Below are 18462 nucleotides of genomic sequence, written 5' to 3'. Positions count from 1 at the left end.
TTATCAATTTAAATGACATATGATATACGTCACCTTGCCTGCTAGCTATTGAGCTAGCCATCTGTCTTTACTATGTTCCACAACACATTTAAAGTTCTCTTACTGGAGGTGTTTTATCCAGATCTTTTTATCAGCCGTGAAGCTACAGTAAAGAACAAGCAAGACCCGTTGCTTGTGTGAGTAACTTCACATAGCGCTTCAGTGAGACATCACTCTTGGCGGTGTAGTCTTTTTGTTAGAGCTGGGTACTGAACTTTGATAAATTAGGCATCCATAGTTTTGAATATCCAAAAATGCCTTGTCATTAAACACCAAATGTCCATACCAGAGCGCATCATGCATCAGAGTGCCATTAAGCATGCAGCATGCTCGTACCAAGATCTTATAATACCAGGGATCGACTGTCCAACGTTAAACATCGTAGAGGCATGCGGAAAAACTGGGGCTAACGTGTGTTGTGTATTTTAAGAGGCTTGAAGACACTGGGCGTCACATAGAGTAAAGATTTGTAATGCGTTAAAAATCCATTTTAACATTTTAACTTTATGTCAAAAGGAATATTGTAAAATCGGCATCAGAAAAAGGATTGTTCAGGAACCGGTATTAAAGTCAAGGTATCTGTACTAAAATATTTTTTTTACCCAGATGCATAGCCTCATTTATGACTACGTGCAACTTTCTTGATTTGCATAATTATATTATAAATTGACAAATCTCATATGTGTAAATCATTCTAAAGGGTTAAAAAAATGATTTGTCTCATGCCATTCACTCCTTTGATGTATTTTTCCCGAAATCAGGTTCCTCCCCTTCCGAATAGTGGTTCTCCAGAAGGGGAGGGACTTGGCCTCTATACATAGATAAAAGGAAGCCGTGTGGTCTGCTACTGTAGACATCTAGACGGCTATGTAGCAATTCAGCACCAGAAGTATTGTTGGTTACAGTTTGAGTGACTCACCAAAATGCACTATGCTGAAGCCCAACTATTAGCCAGCTCCAGGGCCGTCGTAATACCGTGCAGCAGTTTACCCTCCTCTTTCCAATAGCTTTTATAAAGGCCTTTTATATAAGCATTTATCTAATGGTCTGCCACTGAGGGGATCAAACGGTTCGTATGGGGACATGAAATCCCTGAAATGTGCTGACTTTTATGACTTCTTAAAATACACATGAAGAGGAGTGATTACAAACGGGACATGTTTGTCCAATATTAAGTATGAAAGATGGAAATGATATTAAATGTCATATGAGATTTCTTTTAAGGATGTCTGTGTATTGATGATGAATGACTTTGTCATCCGTCGGAGAATGGACTTTGTTTCGGTGTCTTTGGATGAGTGAGTCTTTTTATTTTGATGATCAGTCATTTTTTTAGATTAGATATCCTTTTCTTTAGATACTCCTTTCATTCATAATATTACTGTGTTACTACAGCGCAAAGTTAATAGCATTTAGTAGTTCAACGGAAGCCCACACTGTCCAATGCCTTTTTAAAAGAGGGAGTAATCAGATTCCACAACTGTCAGCCAGTTAGCAAGCTTTGTGTCACCATGACTCACACCACTGGTTGACCAGACCTCTAATTTACAGCCTTGAGTCATCTAGCCAATCTCTCATGTGCCAGTTCACTAGTAGTAAAGCAACCCGTCACATTTTCACAGAGGTTATAACCCCTCACCAAGTCAGTCATTTAATATTTCATAAAATGTGTCTGATAATCGGGTCATTCTTGTTATGTAGGCTAGCATTTGGACCGCTACTGCCTGCAGTCTGAATGCAGCCTTAAGTTCGCCTTAGCTCTGTGAGTGATCCCAATATAGCGAGCTACCCTTCTACACATAATCCAAACCTTTTTGATCGGACCGACTTTCTTCACTATTTAGCCAAACAGGGTGAACTTTAAGAGTGTGACAAACAGATTAACATCATGAAACACGAGGGGAAAAAAGTGTGAACCCAACCCACTTTACTCCTTTGAGTTCCCTCCAACAAATAGTCACTTCCCGAAAATGGTCTCAATTGAATTGTAGTCTTTTCCTTAAAGGGTGAGGAATGCTGTGTTCCTTATCGGAATTTTTCTCTTTTCGATCCAGTGCTGATAGTACCCCCTAGGTGGCATTCTCTACTGATCGCCATAGCAATGCCTATAAAATATTATAAAAAAAATAGAGTATAGAGTATTTTATAATTTTATGGCTTAAGAGTTCTTGTAGTGTGCGTGCGTGCGTGCGTGCGTGCGTGCGTGCGTGCGTGCGTGCGTGCGTGTGTGTGTGTGTGTGTGTTTTCTTTTACTCAACATACTTTGTTTGCTCCTTTTTATCAGTAAATGGCACAGAGCTCTTTTAACCACCTTCCTGTTTTATCTTTCCAGACAGTTTCAAGTTGTTAAACTGTTGTCACTTAATGTGAACACGGAGACAGATTTGTTGTTTCAGTCTTAACATTCAGACGTTGAAATATAATAAATTTGAAAGCATTGAAGCGTGGGCTTATATGTAAAATAGCTTGCAGTACAAATGTGCAGAGTTGGCCCATGACACATTTGCATAATGCAGACAAGTTCAGTTTCACAACGTGATCGCCCATCATGCATTGACAAAAAAGGGGAAATTGCCACTATTAGATGTAGAGAAAGATCTACCTAACTGTATACTATAGGATTTGTTTTTTTAAAACTTTGTCTCAGTTACTTTGTGCTACTTCAGAACGTGACATTGAGCCGTGCGGTCTACACACACACACACACACACACACACACACACACACACACACACACGTGCAATGAACAGGGAATAATCACTTGAACCTCCTTGCTAGTAATAATTGTCCTTGAAAGATAATTTCTGGAGATGATTTACTAATAGGATTGAAGTCATTTATTAAAGTTGAAACCCATTGTTCGAGCTTGTTTCACATGTAGGAGAACCTTGTTACCACTAGGGGTGGAGAAAAAAATTCAATTCTTGGATTCATCGGGATGAGACGTGGAAGATTCTGAATCAATTTCCAAATGTCAAAAATCAGTCATCTGGGGCGGCCGGTGGCACAGTAGTTAGAGCAGTCGCCCCATGTCAAGAGGCTGAAGGTCCTCGAGGCAGCAGTCGCGGGTTCGACTCCAACCGACTGCATGTCTCCCCCTCTATCTCTCTCTCACCCCATTTCCTGTCTGGCTTATCTAATAAAAGGCTTGAAAAACTTTTTTTCTTTAAAAAAAACAACAAATCTGAATCTATCTAAATGTTAATTGATAAAGTATTGTTCACAGGACACAGACACAGGCAGAACTCGGAAATGCGGCAGTAGAGAGCCCTTAGAGTCTTTGGCTGTGCACATAACAGAGACAGGGCAAAGAAATCCAACCAGTGTGTTGGATTAACTTTTTTTTTTTTTTTTAAGTTAACTGGTGACAGAGAGACAAGCAGATGTTGTCTCGTGGCTTGGTATGGGTTACTGTTACTTTTGAAGGCGTCGTGTTTGGAAGCACTTTCACCCAACTTGGATAAGGCGAAGAAAATTACGAACTCTTTCGCAACTTTTACTGTCAAGGATTTGCGTCCGTGCTATACAACCTGTTACTGATACAGGGATAGCCACACTATCACCAACGAGACAAAAACGGAAGTCATGGACTCGCTATAGAAAGCTGGTAGGATAGCTTTAACATACGATGCGTGGACATCCTTTTCACAGAATCTTAAGTCCCCGTAACTGCATTTTATCACAGGTGAGTGGCAGCCATCGTGCAGTGAATGAGTGCCACACGGCTGGATTTTCTATTATTTATTTATTCTTTGCTCAAGCTTTTGACTTCCCCCACCCCTAACCACATTAGCCCCTGTCTTCTCCCCTCGCGTTCCCCCTCTCTACTCTCCACAGCCGTCAGACCCACCTGCATTCTCCAATCCCACAGTAACTGTCTCTTTACCTGCTCTGTTTCTGTCTGTACTGTTATTATTATTATTAATATTATTATTATTTATGCCACTTCTGTCTATTGTTGTGCTGTCTTTGCTTGTCCCGCCCTCACTGTCAGTACCCCGTTCTTGTTTTTTGTCTTTGTTTTCATTTGTTTGTCATTGTAAGCCTCTTTGGGTCATTGAAAAACGCTATATAGATAAAAATGAATTATTATTATTGTTATTATTATTTGTCAATAAGGGCAACTTTTTATGTTGTTCAGAATATGCTGAAGTCTGTATTAATTTAATGCTGCTACAGGCAGACCTTACTTTTTCTCTAAGTTCTTTGCAATGCAGTAATACATGCTGACAAATGTAACCTTTCAGTTTAAGTGAATTTGCTAAAAAGTACCAAGTAGTCACAGTGTAAAAAAGTTCTGATGCATCAATAATTGTTTCATAATCTCGTCACAGCCCTTTGAGTCATAATCCAACCGTGAGGTGCCTAGAGATTCCCACCCCTAGAAACTGTTGCATATAACCCAAACAGAATGACACTGCAGTGACAGGTAAATCATCTTCATTCATCACAGCTGTCTCAAGGCTCAAATGCATAGATGCATTTATCACATGAAAATTAATTTAAAACAGATCAACCAGCTGCATCTTTAGTAAGAGGCAACTTGCCAAATGGTATTGCGCATTGTTGCTTTTTCTAATCAAATCATCTGTTCTAAAATGCTTAGCCTAGCCTTATTCTGCTCAGTTTCTGTCAGAAAACCGATCTAGAGGCAAAGCAGCAGTCATGTGGAGGCCACAGTAGAGTCTGGCCATTGCCCTGAGCACTGTACACTTGTTCTCATTTCCTCCTTAAATAAATAAAGATTAACAGCCCTGTTGGCTGACAGAATTAGCTCCTATCTACAGATCTTTGCACTATGCCCATGTAGCATGAGCTCATATCCACCTTTCCATCCTGCTATGTCTTCAAACCGCTGTGTACAGATTCACATCATTTGTTATTTGAGTTCTACTGACCTTGCAAGTCTTATATTGCAGCCACTAATGAAATAGTATGCTATAAAACTGAAATATAAAGTCACCCCAGGAATTGAATAAGAGCTTGCCAATAGATTACCAGAAGAGCCGAGGCCTTCGTGGGAACATTAAGACACTCGGGGGTCGGTATAGGAGGCAAATGTCAGCTCGAAAAAAAAAGGAAATGTGAGCAATTATTACTAGGGGTGGGAACCACAGACTTAGTGACAACACCATACTGTCCCGATATGCTGCCAGCAGTAACCATGATATCACAGTACAGTTTCATTCAGTCAGCTACGATACACACAATACTTACAATATCTGTGTAACTGAAGAATAAGAAATAGCTGTCAAAAGGTGGGAATTGTGTATTTACTCATGAATTTGACAACTGAGAACTGCCGGAAGCATTAGCTTTGTGCCTCTTTAACACACACACACACACACACACACACACACACACACACACACACACACACACACACACACACACACACACACACACACACACACTGACTGCAACGTGTCCATTGCCACGTGTGATCATCATCATTACAATGTAAAATTACTTAGAAATAATATATTTACAAAAAAGCCAATAAATGAATGGAAAAAATACACATTTCTCTCTTTAATTGACATGTCATGACAGATGATGCACTAAGATATATTGCAGTATGGATATTTTATTCCACTGCTAATTATTACACAGAGAGAAAACGCAGTAAAATAGCTTTTGTTTCATCTGAATGTGAGTATGAGAGATTTACACAAAGAGGTGTTTTCCTTGAGAACCTCCACCCACTCAACCTGCTGCCCCAAACCGTTTTGCACCAAGAGTCAAATTGGGCTTAGCATTTGTGGTAACGCTGTGTAGTCTGTCCCAACATTACTGTGTCCTTGTGTCTGCGCCTGCTTACGTTGCTGCCACAGCATAGCTCTTTTCACATCCTGTTTGATACGTCTTCCAACCCCCAGCAGCTTCCTGTGTCTCCACAGCAAACTCCAGCGTCTCTGCAGTGTGAACCTACCACACTACCGCACTGACTTTACACAGAGAAGCACAGGCCCCATCCTTTCTGACACAAAGTTACAACTTGGTTGCACTACGACAGACCTTTTGTTGTCTGTCTTTGGGGGTTGCTATATAGAGGAAAATGGCGCTTTTAGCCAGTTGCTTCAACAATTCTCTTCATGTCCCCCACCCCTCCCCTGATTAATGGTTCCCTCATCGCCTCTTAGTGCTTAGGTTATTGATTTTCCCTCCCGGTCCACTTGACCACTGAAGAGAGGAAGAGTTGTATCAGTGCTGCCGTGTGATGCCTGTATGTCTTCAAACCTCACTTGAAAGACCCCGTAAGCCGTTATTAAAGTCTGAGCTCCAATCCCAGATCCAAATCCCTCTATTTGATTTTTCCTTTTTCTTCTGAACACTTTAAGTACACGTCTGCAAGAAGTTTCTGCAGCTTTCTTGGCGGTCGTCTGTGAAAAGCAGCAGTGAAGTTGACTCCGTGGATCTGAAGGGTCAATAAATCGATGCTGTGTTGTTCATCGTGCAGTTTTTGTCACAGCTGAGATTCGCCCCACTCACACTGCCAGAAGCCTAGAATCTCACCGGAGTCCAAGAGACTGTGTGTGTGTGTTCATTTCACATTTACATAAGAGCAGACTATTTTCCAATTAAGTGCTGAATCTCTGGAGCGAAAGCTTAGATAAGTACATTCCTATGTCTAAGGTTTTCTCTTCTTTGTCTAATTCGAACACTGTGACCTTTTTTAATCTAAGAGGAGCTCTGCTGTGAAGTATAGCTATAGAAGAAGAATTTCTTTATTAATCCTGCAAGGGGAAATTACATTTTTTCACTCTGTTATTATTATTATTATTATTCAGGTAACACACACATGCACAAACAGGACCTATATACATGCAATTAATGGAGAGATGTCAGAGCGGGGGGGCACACTCCATTCGTGTTCCACACAGGGACTCGAATCGGTGACCCTACGGTTCCCAACCGAGTCACCTATAGACTGAAAACGTGCAAAATCCAATGCAACATATTGTTACAGGTGTTGCTTTAGTTGTGTAAGCAACTTGTATTTGTAGGATTTTCATAAGTAAAGCAGAAGCCAAAAAGATGAGGGCTTGGGGGAAAACATGCAGTGCAGCCTACTTTAAAATAGCAGGAATAGCAACCCTTCTCTGCTAGTGACACCGGCACCAACATGCTGCTGATCATGAGGCCAATGGAAGGAGATGTGGAAACTGCAAATATTGCCTTAGCATAGTAATGGAGGGAAGTGTGTTTGCATGAACCTTTTTCCTGCCTTTTTCCCTTTTGGTTGTTATTTTTTTGTGTGTCTGTGTATTTGACGCATCTGCTCCAAGTCAAACATACGGCGGCATGCCCAGCGGGCTGACTATTATTTGTCCCAGCGACTTCCCACTCTGGCCTAATAGCTGCCCAACTGGGCAAGGTTTAATACGTCGGCACTCATGCCTGCTGCTGATGCTGAAGTTGAAACACTCTCAAATTGACACACTCTCTTTCTCTATTTCTGTGGCCTCGCTCGCTCACAGCCTGTTGGAGCAGTAAATTGTGCTCAGTAGACCTTATGCAAAGAGTAGCAGGAGTACAGGCGCTATTAAGGCACTTGACAGAGCTGTGTCAGATATCACTCTCTCGATCACTCATTCACTACTCCTTTTATAATACACTCTACATCGTTTATTGTGAGCAGTAGAGCTGCACAGATTAATTGATTAATTGTCAACTGTTGAAGTAACCCCCAACCATTTTGATAGTTGATTTATCAATATAAGTAATTGTTTCAAGAAAGAAAAAGTTAAAATGCTCTGATTCCAGTGTATAAATGTGATTATTTTCTGGTTTATTTCCTCCTCTATGACAGTTAACAGTTAAGTTAAGTTTTGGACAATTCAAAACACGCCATTTTTGGCTTTAGGGAACACTATTGAGAAAATAATCAATGGAATAATCGATAATGAATTATCGTTAGATGCAGCTCAAGTGAGCATACATTTTATCATTATACTAATTTTACTGACAGTTCTATGACTTTAGATATGAAATTTACAATGTGATCCATTGCATTGTGGGATTGTTAGCAAAATGTTGTGCACATAGATGTCGCTACTTTTTTTTTTTTAGCTCTTGCTGGAATTCACAAGTGCACCATATATAGTGCATACACTTTACTTTGAGTTTGTACACGTACAGTGAATATAGTGCACTATACAATAAACAGGGAGAGATTTCAAACAGTGCCTTTGTGTTTGTATCTCTCGGTGGTAAAGGCACATGATTCCATTACTTTTTTCCCTAAAGAATTATCTCAAAGAGCCTCTTAGCTTAATCGCAACACTATAGCTTATTGCAGAGCAAAGAAGAGCTGCTGAGGGCATGAATGTGAGGCGGGGCTGGGTGGAAATGAGTTTGGTACAGCATGGTAAAGCATGCTGTACTGAACCTGTGAAAGGGTCACAGTTTTCAATTTACAATGACCAAATATACTGAAAGGACATTAACGACACTAAGCGGAACACAAACGGAACAAAATAAAAATGCTGCCAAAGAGTTGCCATGATAACATAAATACACTTTTTTTTAAATGTTGTCGCAATAGTGATATCTCTGGAGGTAAAGTAATGTGAATAAGTGAATCGAGTTAAACGCGACCACACCCACTCGTGTGGACTAGGATGTCGTGTTGATAACCGGGTTGAAAGTCACACACTTCCTGTTGATTAATTGATCAAAGAGGTGATGCATGCAGATCTTCTTTAGTTCATGCTTCAAGTCCTGGGAGTCTTTTTCTATTTCAGCTTTTTAAAACCTAAACCAAAGCATCCAAAGCAGGACCCTCGAAATAAACATCTCAATAGATGTTACTCAGGCTAGTTAGAGTATGGAAGTAAATCTGTACTATCTGAATTTTTTGCCTCTGAATTTAACTCAAATATTCAACAACTTATTTTCACCTTTATTTTTCAAAGTTCACAAATTCAGAATCAAAAATTCAACTTTAAAAATACAATTTACCAAATGCAATATTTTCAAATTGCTCAATAGGCCAAATTCAGCTGCAAAATTCAATGTATAAAATTGAGTGTTAACATCCAGGAACCCAAGGAAAAGCAATCGATTCTAGATTGCAGATAGTCCTTGTGTTTCTGGTTCAAAGTTAAGTTTAAAGTCTGAATCAGTCAAAGTGAAACTCTGCCTCCAGCAGCGTGGTGTTTGTGTCAGCTCCCAGGAAGCTAGCGGTGGCTACAGCCACAGACAGACGCAGCTGGGCACTGTCATCAGCGGGAGTCTGTGTGTGTTCCCCCGTCACATATGATAATGAGATACGACACCAACACCCTTGGTGACCTTTTGTCTCCCGCTGGAGCTACAACTGCAGTTTAAGGTGGCGGTGTGGTTTCCTCCACTTGTAGTGGCTTGCTTCCCGGTCCGGCGCAGAGCTGCTTCTCCGGTCCGGCGCAGAGCTGCTTCTCCGGTCCCGAAGATGAATCAAACGAACCCTTCCTGAGATCCAAGCAACCAACACCAACGGTCCGCTGTCTGAGTTCCGTTTGTCTAACTCTGACTTGGCAGCTGTTGTAAACATTGAAAATGTGAAGAGTTAAATTCAGGGACAAAAATTTCAGATACATAACTTCAATACATACATATTCAATGCCAGAAATTCAATGGCTTTTTTAATTTCAAAGTCTGATCACACAGACTTACTTCCATAATCAAGTCATCTCTACGTGTCTTTTCCACTTAAACCTTTCCCACTGCTTTTTGTGTTGCCACCAACATTTTCTCTACATCTTCCTCTCTATTTCTGGTGTTTTATGAGCAATAGAAAATAGAAAGTGGAGGAATTTAGAACACCTCAGGGGCACAGCAGATGCAGGTTAGGTGTTGCTTCTAATGGGAACCCAAAAAAAGCGCAGTGCAGCGTGGGAATGAGAAGACAACTTTCTCCTTCAGTGTTTTTATGGGACATCACAAAAGGCATTTAGCCAGTCATCTACGGCAGATGGAGGACAGTGCAGTTCACAAAATCGCTAGCTTGGCTGCTTTGAAAAAGAGATGCCCTCATTTTATGTAATATGCCCCTGAGGAGTTTTCCTAAGCTGATCACAAGGAGTGTGACTCTTCAAAGTGTTCCTCTGTCTTCTTCTTCCCCTCTTTCTTTCTTTCTCTCCCTCCCAGCTCCTGTGGCTTTTCTTGCTCTCGCTATTCATCTCTTGATCAGTCTTCTGAGTTTTCATTGTTTTTGCCTTGCTTTTCCACTCGGCTTCTTCTTGCTCCATATACTTCTTTTCTTACTGCTCCTTCTCTCTGTAGCAGAGTGTTGAGTCAGAGAGCTGTAATTAGATCTCACTCCTCTACATCTTCACATCACTCCCTGTCGATGTGCCATAAAGTCACAGACTGCTGTATTTAAACCAAAAGTTATTATTCTCTCTCTCTTGCGGCTTTTTCTCTCTGCTCAGCTTTAGTTTCTGCACAGCATATGAGTGAAAAAATAGCCCAGACAGTGTTTAGCAAATGTTAAATACATGATACAGTAAATACATGACTGATAGGGCCAAAGTGACACACATTCCTTGACATAACTGAGAACTTTTGGCATACACTGACTTTGGAGTTGTTGCCACTAGTGTAGTGTTGGTTAATCTCTCCAATAACAGCTGGTTAAGCTTTGCATTGGTATCAGACGGCAGCCAGCCCATTCTTAACGCTTCCTGAATGCACACACATGGCTAAGCTGCCACATCTGTTTACTGCACTACAGATTTTGTGACGTTTTTTTAAGCTCGAGTCATTAGAGGATATTGCTAAAATATACTGCACTGAGAATTCAAGCTCTGACAAACAACAACATGGTGTAAGGGAGGATCCTCCCCGAGCTATCGGGGTCAGATTGACGTAGAGAGTAGAAAGGAGTGGGCTTGTGGGGCTAAACCAAAATTATCACACTTAGACTGATAATGAGAGTTTACCGTCCATGTGGTGGACTGGAGAGTGGAGCAACTTTTCAGGTATTATGACTTATTGTTCAGTAGTCATGAGATGATCTTTTGCTATGGCCTTTCGTCTATTTCCGGGTTTTCCGTAGCACTTTACGGCTTAGGCGGCAGGCCTTTGTTGCTTAGGCGGCCACCCAAGCAACACAGGCCTGCCGCCTTAACTAACGTCTTCCAAAATATATATATATTTTTTTTAAATGATATGGGCGATATTCGCCATGTTACACCCTGTCCCAACAGCAGGCGAGCGTCAGACTGTCGCATCACATCAACGCTGTCTGTCCACACTCATCACATTCATAGAATATGTGGAATAAGCTGTAAAATATGCTCCTGAAAAACAGGTAAATGTCCCGACGACTAGTGGACTACTAATGTGTTTAACAAAGATCGATTGCTGTCCCTTCGAAGCTGGTGCGTTCAGCATCATGTAAACAATGTGAACCTGTTTTGCAGTCTGTTTATGATACAAACCTTCACTCAGGAGTATGGTAAAAGGTTGTATTGATGTTGCATGTTAATTTCAGTGTTAAATCCCAAATAAATTGTCGAAATTTTGATGGCTAACACTAAGTAGATGCCTCCTGGAATGCCGGCTATCTGTGTGATATCACACACTGAGGTGGCATTACGCCACATTTGCTTGGTTCTGTATGAATGAACAAAGTTGGCGTTGCTGCATTTCTTTATTGCGCCGCTGTTGCGTAATCTGAAAAAAGAAAAAAAGATAACTAATACTTCATATATTCAGATAAAGTTGTTTCTTTATTACATTAAGTTTGCAAACCAGTTCTGTGTGAGAGCTGGTGGATCTGCAATCCACCTGGAAACCAGGAGAAATGAACAACATCTGCAGATTACAGTCTTCATGCTATTATAGCATGAAGCTAAATGTTGCAGTATATGTACAATGTAAACACTGTCTGTTCAGATGTGTTGACGTTGGGTACGATCCACGATCGAGGATCTACCACGGTCAGCCTCTTCCCCTGGCTGTCCAACTTTCAGTTTAATCCCTTGGGTGACGTGTAATGTTTGTTTGAAGCTACAATCTCTGCTCTATAAGGGAGGCTCCCCGTGTTGTAATGGCCTCACGCATTATTTTAATTACTAGAGTGTTACAAGCTCTAATTTAGTGGAATCCAATGTAATCTTTTCCTCTGTGTCTTTCTGACTCAGGCTGGCACTCAGTGCCTCTGTGATCTAAGTCTGCAGCCTCCCTGCTGGGAGCAAAGGAGGTCAAACTCATTTTGATGGCTTTTGTTTTTTTAAAGCTGTTTTGCTAAACAAGGCAAAAGTGGCCTAGTGTGGATGTTCACACCACTCACCCCATCACACCCCGAACCTGCTTTCTATATCATCATCCATATCTAGGGTGGTGCAGTTATTCATCTTTGGGATGAAACGTTCAGGGGTTTAACATCACAACACCAATACATGATGTACCCTTTTTTTTTTTTAAGACTTTGTCTAGATACTGCGTGTGTGCGTGTGTGCGTGTGTGTTCTGCTAGAAATCACTGTTTAGGAGTGACCAAGCCACTGTCTCAGAAATATGTTTGGTATGGCCATGAAATTGGTAAATTTGTATAATTTTAACAGGTTTTTTTCTAGACGATAAGTTGTATTCTTTTTCTCTCTGTCTGCACATGAACACATTTAATATTGCTATGCAAATGTGCATTCACCTTTGATCCACTGCCTCTTCTGATCAGTGGTTGGCGTTGACTTTGCACATTACCAGGTACACTGTTGATAATTCCCTGTGGTCTGGTTATTTAACTGAGCAGAGTCTGATGTTGTGGTTGTCGTCTGATGTGCAGATAGACAGCAGAACGGACTCTATTCGTTTCATTAAACTTGATGGCAGACCCAACAGGCTTTGGCCTCGGAGGTTCTGATGAAGCTTTAGCTCGTCTATCGTTCTATTTGTCTGACCTGCCGCATGCTCAGATTAACTCACACTCCAGAGTAATCCCTGCTCCTGATTTATTGCAATCCCATGTGGTTTGTGCAGACATGTGGTTTATTTAGCATCTTGTTTTTTCTGCCCCCATCGTACTGCACTCTCCACCTACATCTTGTGCTAGGCAGTGCTTAGTAAGCCGGTACTATGCACACCTTATGCAATCTTGACTTATTGAATGTGGTTATTTCTTTTATCCACGTACTTAGTGCTATACAAAGGATTTTCTTTGTGACATTGAATTTTAGGTGGCCGGGAAAGGGAAAGTAAGGATTGGAATCTAATCTCCTCATGATCATCACTCCCACTCTGTCCAAGTTAAAGCAAAGAGTCAGACAAAAATCCATGTTTGCTCTGATTTGGAGAAACTGTCAACATGAAATGTTAAAAATAACTATGGGATAACTTCACGACCCCTACAGAAACCTTGTGTAGACCCAACAATCAGTAGTGATAGCAACTTCTTTGCTTTTCAGGCATAATTTCGTAAGTATAATTGTCATCATGATTTATAGAATGTGAGTTTCTGCATTAGATGATGGAATAGAAGAAAACAAATCCTATTACGTTGCACCACTTTCTCCACATCGGCCTAAATAAATCCCCAGTGTAAGACAAAATAGCTTTGGAAGATGAGTCAGAAACCCCTTTTATCAGATGGATTTAAACAAAATATTGTGTAATTTCATTGTTTTACAGAGACATAATTAGTGGTGGTGGACCTGGATCTCGTGTGAATGACAGCTACCAATGTTTAGTGACACACGTGTTTGTGTGTGGAAGTGCTATAATACTTAAGTGTGTGTGTGTGTGTGAGAGAGAGGGGCACGGGGAGGATGGTGTCTACAGTGGCAGCTGTGGAGGAGATAATCCCTGGCCTGGACCTTAGCCTCTCAAATAGAAACTCCTACAACTATTGTGGCTCAATCAGATTAGAGACAAAAAAATCTTCATAGAGAGAAAGGGGGAGAGTGAGGGAATGCATATCATCCACTGAAATCGGTAGCACAATGCTGGCTCGGCCATCAACACAGAGACAGAGCTCAGTCAGACACAATGCTGCGGTTGTCTGCTCTCTGTACGGTTAAAATAAAACTGCCAGAGAAGCAAATATTTTATTTCTACTTTTCCTCATGGGCTGCCATTCTTTCAATTTAAGAGCCACCAGATAGAGCCAAAACCGTTTGAGTTCAAATGTCACATAAACAGCCACTTTAATATCCAGGCCAGAGGTCTTATCCTTTTGACCTCTTTAAAAAACATCCATGCTGTGATTTGGTATTAAAACCTTTGACATATGTAGATTGCACTTTACGGCGATTCTATTGGGTGTACATTTATACTGTTTGCAGATGAAATATTTCCTTTTTGGCAAGGAGTTCTAATGATCTGCTCGTTATCAAGCAGGTGAAGCTCGCCAAAGGTTTGATAATCATTAGAATCAGGTGTGCTGGAGCAGGGAGAAACCTAAACCATGCAGGTCAGTAGCTCTCCAGGAGCAGGGTTGGGCACCCCTGCACTCGAGGATCGCTACCACTCTCGTCTGTAAGATAGCATTGAGCTCCAGCCATCAGCAGTTAGCTTAGCCTTGTGCAAGGATGGAAATGGAGAAAGTGCTAGCCAGGTACAGTAACTTCCTGGCGTCACCGCTTGTGGCCTGGCAACTCCTCAGAGCTGAGGACTGGTCTGGCAGATAACCCACTAAATAGCATATAGTTACTAAATGAATACTTCAAAATGGTCTTGCCGAGTCCTGGCTGTGTCCATCTCCTCTGCCTCAGTAGCTCAGTCTATAGGTGACTTGGCTGGGAACCGTAGGGTCTCTGGTTCAAGTCCCTTTGTGGACCATGTATGGAGCGTGGAATGGTGGCTGGAGAGGTGCCAGTTCATCTCCTGGGCACTGCCGAGGTGCTGTTGAGCAAGGCACCGAACCCCCAACTGCTCGGGGCGCTGGTCACTGGCAGCCCCCTCGCTCTAACATCTCTCCTCAATTGCATGTATAGGTCCTGGTTGTGCATGTGTGTATTTCGGGCCTGTGTGTGTAACATGTATAATAATAAGAGTGAAAATTGAATTTCCCCGTGTGGGATAAAAATAAAGTAATTCTTCTTCTTCTTCTTCTTCTTCAGGCAGGTGCACAACAACAAATTGTTGCACTTAAAAAAATATGTTTGGGAAATGCGTGCCTTGTATAAATTATAGAGCAACTAAAACAAAGACAAACTAGAGGGCACTCGGAAAGCATAGACCTGTGCCAAGTCCATTCTCTATCTCACAATGTTCACTAAAGCAAACATTACTTGTATATCCTCCCTGTGATTCACAGATTGGCAGAGGTAATAAAGTTATCCCTGTAATCAATTTTTTTAAAGACAGTAACAGATAGTATTCAGAATACACAGCTGGATGGCCAGAATGTGGGTTTTGTTCCACGGCACGGCACTAGCTATGTCTGTGGTGGTAAAATTGCGTGTGGAGGTCAGAAGGGCTTTGATGGAAAATCTGAGAAGCTAGTCATCCCAACTCACTGCAGCTGCTTATTTGCATTGACTATGATCGATCAGTTCAATACCACACCTCTTTCCAAGCCACTCTGGTAGGTCTCACTTTTAGGGAAAACTAGATATGATGTCTGAAAGGGTTGGTTTATATTTATACTACATTTATACTACAGGAGTCAATGCAGTATTCAATTCAGTGGTTGAAAAACCCCCCTGACTTTATGGCATTCCCCAACTTCTGAAACCAAACCTACAGCCTGCGGTTTCAGTAGTCAAATTGCTTTGGGGCTGGTGAAGTAGCAAACTCGCAAACACAACAAATCAAATATATTAAAATCAAACCTAATTCAATATATCCATCCATCCATTTTATTTTGCTAATCTGGGGGTCGGTTCCAGGGGCAGCTGGTTTACCAAGGTATTCCAGACCTCCCTCTCCCAGCACCATTTTTCAGCTCTTCCTGGAGGACCCGGAGATGTTCCCAGGCCAGACACAAGATTTATAAATTCCATATGTTTTGAAGATAAAGCAGGATCGATTATTTTACAATGCATTCTATGCTCTGGTTATTGAAAACATGCTTTAGCAATTTCAGTTTTGGTCACAACAGTAGCTTCTAAATTGTGTTGTGTCTAAGATATGACAAGTTTTTACATTTGTACAGATCCCACACAGTTATCGTTTGTTTAGCTATTTCAACTAGGCTTAAAATATCAAGATTGGCACATTTTCCAGATATTGCACTATATCTTATTGAGCTGGAAAATTTTGTAGGTACGCACAATTTTTAATCTAACTGATAGAGCCTAATGCTGTGTTCAAAATATGAGCTTTTAAAAGCTCACAACGGTCAAGCGTGGCCAGCTACATTGTCACCAAGTAGCTGTTGAATGTTGAGTTTAATGAAGCACGTCACACACGTCAGGCAGAGACAAGTGTCAGGCTTCAGTTTGTAGCTTCATGTCCCCAGCTTCCCTCTATTTCAGAAGGAACTGAGTTTTCCTTTTGTTTCCTTTCCCTGAGGGTGGACAGATTGCAGGGTGCACCGCACAGCACTGCTGGACCTGGTAGAGTTTCAGGGGCACTTCAGCAGAGTGGATGCTTGCCAACAAGTGGGCTTGAGCCTGGGTTGTGACGATGGAGCATCGTCTGTCTGACTGCTCGGCAACTCTTGCACCTACAATACTGTAGAAAAGAACATTTTCTACTTCTACAATAGTTGTTGACTGCAACTGACTTGAAAACCCCTTGGCCATTGCTCGCGCATGTTGGTAATCTTGTCCGGAGATGGCGCTTCTTTTGAATGCATTTACTTTTTCAGCATTATAGAGCCAGACTACAGCTCAAAACCTGTAACGCTGCAGGCAAATAACAGGCAACTGAGGTCCGCAGAGAGTGCGCCACGGCTTTCATGTGTTTCCATGTAGATACAAGTAGGTCAAATAGAAAAGTCACCGTCTGTCCTCCGGTGACAGGTGGAGGTACTTCAGTGGTTCCTCACCTCTGCTTTTTTAGCCATGTTAGCGTCTTGGCTGTAAAGATTGCAGTGCCAGCCAGGTGGTCCACCACTTTGGTTCAGAGTGACATATCTCGGCAACTATTCTGTGGATTGCCATGAAATTTTGTCTTGAGGATGTCTACTACTAATTTGGGTGACCCCCTGACTTTAACCTCAACATCATAATTGACATTTGTGGTCCAGAGTGAAATATTTTGATAGCTTTTGAATGAATGGCCTGGAAATTTTCTGCAGACATTCGGCCTTCCCAAACAATGAATCCTACTGACTTTGGTGATCTCCTTTTCATCTAGCACCATCTCCATGTCAATGTTAAATTTGACACTTTGATTTGTGAGCAAATACCTGCAAAACCGATGACATTCCCATCTGCCTGAACTGTGCTGGTCGCTAAACTCAGATCATGATCATTAGACTAGCAAAACATAACCAATTATCATGGTGAGCCTGTTAGCATGCTAATGTTCTCAGTCAACTCAAAGCACCACTCTGTACAGCCTCACAAAGACACTATCATAGTTGTAGACCGTCTACTGATTGAGCTACTGCAAATGTGAGCAGAGAACTGCATTTCGGCAGTCAGCTGGCCGCAAGGCCATGCAGTGTTGGATCTGTGTGCCTTTATAGGCGCTAGTTCTTAAAGGTCGGTTTGGTGTGTCAACATGCTGCCCAGAGGCTAAGGCCCTTTGTGTGTCTTGGCTTAGACATGGCCACATTGACTTACATAAACACACTCACCCCATGTGGCTCTTTCCATCTCTGTGTATCATAGATGAATTCGAAGATGTCCACTGTGTTACACATGCATGTGCACACAAACATAGACACACATACCCCCCACAACCTACTTATGTTTTTGGTCCAAGGCCACTCCCTGATCCAGTTATGCTGGTCTTGTGCAGGGTTAGCAGCTGGGGGAGGCCAGTGACAGCTGGCATTCTGCAGGCTCACTGGAGCAAACAGACCCAGGCCACTCACACTACACGGGGGGCTATCGGACAGCTGTCTTGGGCAGGGTTCGTAGGAAATTATGAATTTAAGGGCTGAGGAAGAGGGAGCCAAAGAAAACCAAATGGTAATCTAGGAAAATTCTTTGAGTCTAACACGCATCGAGGATTGTCAACAGTGTTCTTTTTCAGTGTGTTGCTTTCTTGTGGTAGAAAACTCCAGTGACGCTGCATTAAGGTTTGCATGCCTGCCTTAGCCAAAAATGTTCCCTTTTTTTTTTTAATTATGCAGATGAACTCTGATCAAAGACAGTGAGAGAAATTGCTTTTAACAAACTCAAGTCATTCTTCTGATAAAATGCTTCATTCTTCAGTACAACATTCTGTCATATTACATGAGAGCAGTGAGGCTAATGCTAACCCTGCTTTACTTCAAGCTGCTCATTGAATAAATCAAGTGGTAGCTTGGTTGTGTGACATGTATCGCATCCTTTTTCTCTTTCTGTTGCTGTTTCCGGCTCCATCCTGCTGGTATTTG

The 18462-nt window shown here is 41.7% G+C and overlaps 1 protein-coding gene across 1 annotated transcript in view; it reads left to right on the top strand.

The window, feature by feature from the left end:
* The window catches only part of grb2b (growth factor receptor-bound protein 2b), a 41096-nt gene that overhangs the window by 7533 nt on the left and 15101 nt on the right, over positions 1 to 18462 (top strand). The window lies entirely within an intron of this gene.

This window comes from Echiichthys vipera (genome assembly GCF_963691815.1).
Source record: "Echiichthys vipera genome assembly, chromosome: 17".
Classification (NCBI taxonomy): domain Eukaryota; kingdom Metazoa; phylum Chordata; class Actinopteri; order Perciformes; family Trachinidae; genus Echiichthys; species Echiichthys vipera.
Note: the sequence above shows the minus strand (reverse complement) of the source record. Positions and strands in the feature narration are given on the sequence as shown.